Below are 5659 nucleotides of genomic sequence, written 5' to 3' on the forward strand. Positions count from 1 at the left end.
TTTTTTTTTTTTTTTTTTTTTTTATGTTGTTTTTTTTTTAATAAAAAATTAATAAAGTAAATTAGAAATTATGCAAATTTTAAAATCAGAAATTTAAAAAATAAAAAATGTACAGTGTATGGTTTTGACCTTTAAAATATGAAAATTCAAATAAACTGTGTACAGTGTATTCTGAAGTTTATGAAATTATGCAAATGTCATAACTACAATACTTCAATTCAGAGAAACCACATGTAATCTTTATCTGTGTGTGGTGAAGAATGTATTGACTGTAACACTTATGTCCGCTAGGGGAGCTGTTTTATTTTTAACTCCTTTCAAATGTATCAACTAATACTTCCAGTTCATAAACCTACTTCCGGTTTATTTACCCAAATAAAGTTCAAATTACTTTCTTTGAAAAGCATGAAAAACAAAAACAACTTAATCTACTCTCAATGTTCATCTACACCATCCCTGTGTATCCACCATCCCAGTAGTTACCAGTTGTATCACCTAGTAATGCCAACTGGCTAGCTAACTAGCTTAGCATTAACCTCATGTGACTGGGGGAAGGGGAGGGGAACAATGGGAACATTTGATGCAATTGAAAACCACACTGCTTGAAACACTCCAATACAAACTTCATTTATCTTAGCTCTAAATTCTATAGATGCTGACCTTAAAAGCTGATCTTATACCAATCTTGTACACAATCTTTCCGGCTTAGAACATCACACAAAAATATACTTTTCGGCTTAAGAACTCCACACAATATACTTTATTAAACGAGACTACGCCGGTTTAACACATCAAACATATAAACTAACATGAACGGACCCAGTCCAGTGCTAAACAGAGCATGGCTCGTACCTCCCCAGAGATCTTAACACTATTTGGAGCCAGTCCAATGTAAACCAGATAACCTCTAGTGCCTTCCCAAAGGTCTTTAATATTCACATTAATCGGGCGGCGCCGAAGAAACACTATAAACAAAACCGCACCACCAACGCTTGCACCTAATGTAAGTTATTTAACTATACAGTTTTTTAATTAAACAGGTAACTGTCTCACCTTTGATTTAGGCCCAGCAAAAAAATCTGTAGTCTTCTCCTATTGGCCGGCGTCGACGGGGGCGTGTCCAATGCAAATCCTGTCGGTTTCTGCTGCTAAATTACATCACTCTGATGTCTGTGGTCATCTAAACATTCCCTAATAAACCTCATTCCAGCGTCAATAAATGAGTGTTAAACTCACGGTGTTTAGTGTACAACATCACGTTATTTCACCTTCAATTCACGGTTTGAAAACGTAGCATTTCGCCACAAGCTAATGCTAACCGGAAATGACGAAATTCACCAGCGGAAAAACCGGAAGTCACATGTGAATCTTCGGTTTTCAGAATAAAACAGATTTAAATGAAATACAGTGTATTTCATTCAAATTACGCCACATCAACATTGATTTTCATTTCTAACAATCCCTCCTTTCACACCTTTTAAGGTGTGAACACAATACTGGAATGAATGAGTTCTTCATAAGACTGCTTTTAAACTGACGGTATGTTTTAGACTAAATTATGCCATAAAACATTGATTTTAATTTCTAACAACACACATGTACACAGAAGGATTCACACTTGTATTTCATGATCCGCAAAAGGAGTCACACTTGTATTTCCGGATCCACACTTGTGTTTTTCAATGCACACACAAATGTGTTCCGTTTCATATACATGTAAATAAAATCCAAATACAGAAAAAAGTTTTACATATGTATTTTTGATCCTCACATATTTGTTTTCCGTTTAAATCCCCTGAACCTGCAAACACAAACCGCTTTCTGTGCATGGATCGCTGTGCATTCGTGTGTGGGTTTTTTGAGACTCCCCTGACGGTCACCCGATTCGTACTTGTCATTTTTTCTATCTATAGCCAATCAGATGTCTCCTTCATTCTAAGCCAATCAGATGAGCGCGTCCCCACGAGGGTATGATTTATTGCGTTCATGACACTTCATATACGCATTTTGCGCTGTCCGGAGCAGGGTTTCCGCGGACAGAATTTATTTTACCGGACAAATTTGAAACTTAAAGTCTACGCCCAGCTGCAGTCTTTTTTAACCATGCATGGAATCCATGAAAAGTTTCAGTCTGGCTTCAAACCCATGCACAGCACTGAAACAGCCCTTTTAAGAGTTTTTAATGATCTGCTCCTAGCCGCCGACTCAGGTAGCCCAGCTGTCTTGGTGCTGTTAGACCTGACAGCTGCCTTCGACACTGTGGACCATAGCATCCTGTTGTCACGGCTTGAACAGTCCGCTGGCATCACAGGCTCTGCCCTTGCATGGTTCAGGTCCTACCTGACAGACCGTAGCTTCTCAGTACAGCGAGGTGCCTTCTCCTCTGCCAAAGCCCCTCTTACCTGTGGGGTTCCCCAAGGCTCGATTCTGGGCCCCATCCTTTTTCTACTGTACATACTGCCCCTAGGTTCAATTCTCACTAAACACAATATTCCCTTCCACTGCTACGCCGACGATGTACAGATATATCTGCCTCTCAAAGCAAATGTCAAACACTCACTACAGCAGTTGATGGACTGCTTAACAGAGATAAAATCCTGGCTGAGCAAAAACTTCCTCACCCTCAACGAGAGCAAGACTGAGGTCATCTTTTTTGGACCCCAACCTCCAGCCTCTCCGGTTGATATTCTGGGCTCTCTCAATAAAAACATCCTCCCCTCTGTCATGAACCTTGGAGTGACATTCACTAGCACTTTTAAATTCGACAAGCAGGTCAGCACCGTAGTCAAATCCTGCTTTTTTTAAATAAGACTATTGGCCAAAACCAAGTCGTATTTATCTTTTAATGACTTAGAAAGGGTTATTAACGCCTTTGTTACCTCAAGACTGGACTATTGCAACGCTCTGTATGTGGGTATGGACCAGGCCTCAATTAAACGCCTGCAGCTAGTCCAAAACGCAGCTGCACGTTTGCTGACTGGCCACAAAAAGCATGACCACATCACCCCAATTCTGGCCTCACTACACTGGCTTCCAGTTCGGTTCAGAATTGATTTTAAAATCCTTTTATTTGTTTTTAAAGCACTAAATGGGCTGGCTCCGGCCTATATAGCCGAACTCCTCCAGCGCTACACCCCAGCCAGAGCCTTAAGGTCTGCTGACCAGCTGCTGCTGGTAGTGCCCAAGACCAGGCTCAAAACCCGAGGGCATCGAGCCTTCGCAGCAGCTGGCCCCAGGCTCTGGAACACTCTGCCCCTCCATGTGAGGTCGGCCCAGACCCTAGGGTTTTTTTAAATCTACACTAAAAACACACTTCTTCTCTGTGGCCTTCTAGTTAGAGCGGAGCACGACTCCTGACTTTTCCTTGTGTTTTTTTTTTTATATATATCTGTTGTAATTTATTGTCTTTTATTGTGATTGTAGTAATGTGTTTTTATTACATGTACAGCACTTTGGCTCGACCAAAAATCGCTTTTAAATGTGCTATATAAATAAAACTTGATTTGATTTGATTTGATTTGATTACCAGTCATGTTTCAATAATAATAAGAAGAAGAAGAAGAATTGTGTAGCAGAGTTTCCGTTAGCAGGTAATTACCGGACTATGACCGGATATGGCTAATAACACGGGAGTAAGGATCATCTCTTTTCCTCTCTCCCTCCCTCTCTCCTGACAGCCCATCAGTTTCTCATGCAGCTCGCTAAAACTTCACTCGCGTTTATGTCCATATCGATCAGATCCAGCTCTCCTGATCGGCCTTTATAGAGAGCACCGATCAAACTATTAAGAGTGAATATCGGCCGATAATGACCGGCGGGGCTCCCCCCGTTGACAGTTCACTGTCTAGCACTGGCTTCGTAGTGCACTGATCGATTAGGCTAAGCTAACCTGTAGCTGCTCCCTCCACACTCACAACAACTTCATACAGACATGAATAAAGCAGCTGTATTCGCCATACAGGAAACACACATTTAAAACGGTTTTGCCTGCCGTTTTTATGTACACAAGCATTCATTAATGGTTCAGAAAGTGGCACTGTACCTTAATAATATAAAGACTTGTATTTGCGTGCATTTCCTGCTCGGAAAGTGGCAATGTACTGAGAGTGGAGGTGTCCTGAGATTAGCGCCTGCAGGCACCTGTCAGCTCCGGACTGCGCAAAATGCGTACATGAAGTGCTACGTCATGAACGCAAGAAATCTACCCTCGTGGGGGCGCGCTCATGTGATTGGCGGAGGAGACATCTGATTGGCTATAGATAGAAAAAATTACAAGTACGAATCGGGTCACCGTCAGGGGAGTCTCAAAAAACCCATACACGAATGCACAGCGATCCATGCACAGAAAGTGGTTTGCGTTTGTAGGTGCAGCGGTTTTAAACGGAAAACAAATATGTGAGGATCAAAAATACATATGTAAAACTTTTTTCTGTATTTGGATTTTATTTAAATGTATATGAAACGGAACACATTTGTGTGTGCATTGAAAAACACAAGTGTGGATCCTGAAATACAAGTGTGAATCCTTCTGTGTGCATGTGTGTATTATGAGACTGTTCTGAGCCCATAAAATACTGCTGCCGGAGTACTGACTGGAAGTAGTGTTGATATCATGTCTACCATATCCTCTTACAATACTCTGTCCAATAATATCAGTCTCAGGAAGAAAGGTTTTGTAACGCTTATTAAAAGAAAAACATGCATTCTTGTACTCGGGAGGGGACATTGACAGAGGATTACTGGAAAAGTACATAGTACTTCATAGTACTTGTATAGTAGTATAGTTTCAGTAGTAGCCTACTGAGTCCAACAGGATCAATCCCACGAAGAACTAATGGCAACAAAAAATAATTCCCTCATCAAAGTGGCTTGATTTGGTTCTCAGCAGGGGACTTTGACAGAGGATTTCTCAAAAAGTACACAGTAAAATTACTTCAATGTATTGTTAGGCTAACTAATACAAAGTCAAACAGGATCAATTTCATTAAGAACTAATGGTAAAATTGTCTTTTTATCACTCATCAAAGATAGCAGATAACATGCATTATGTAGGCCACTATGGAGGGGACTTTGACAGAGGATTACTCAAAAAGTACACAGTAAAAGTACTTAATTTCATTTCTGGTAGCAGTCAAACTATTACCGAGTCCAACAGTGTCAGTTTTATTAAGAACTTGTGGTAAAAAACTATGTATGTTTGTGCCACAAGTGACAGAGCTCTGTCCCACTTGTGGCTTTCTGGCACCTGGTCACCTCAGCCGTCTCTCGAGTTTGTTTTTTCAAATCAGCTAGGCAAGGCAAGGCAAGGCAAGTTTATTTATATAGCACCTTTCAACACAAGGCAATTCAAGGTGCTTTACAAAAATGAAAGACATTCAGACAAAGGCATTTAAAAACAGTCATTAAAAAGAAAAGATAATAAAAGAAAAAATACATGAATAAAAAGTTACAGTGCAGTTTAAGATATGAATAGTTCACACAGAAGTTCCACTTTACTGATGCCTTTCTTTAAAGGGGACCTATCATGCAAAATCCACTTTTGTACGTCTTTTATACATGAATATGTGTCCCCGGTGTTCCAGGGAACTCACCAAGTGTCAGAAAACACAACCCTCTCTATCTTCCTCCATACCCAAATCTCTAAAAACGGGGCTGCAAC

This window comes from Trematomus bernacchii, unplaced genomic scaffold (genome assembly GCF_902827165.1).
Source record: "Trematomus bernacchii unplaced genomic scaffold, fTreBer1.1, whole genome shotgun sequence".
Classification (NCBI taxonomy): domain Eukaryota; kingdom Metazoa; phylum Chordata; class Actinopteri; order Perciformes; family Nototheniidae; genus Trematomus; species Trematomus bernacchii.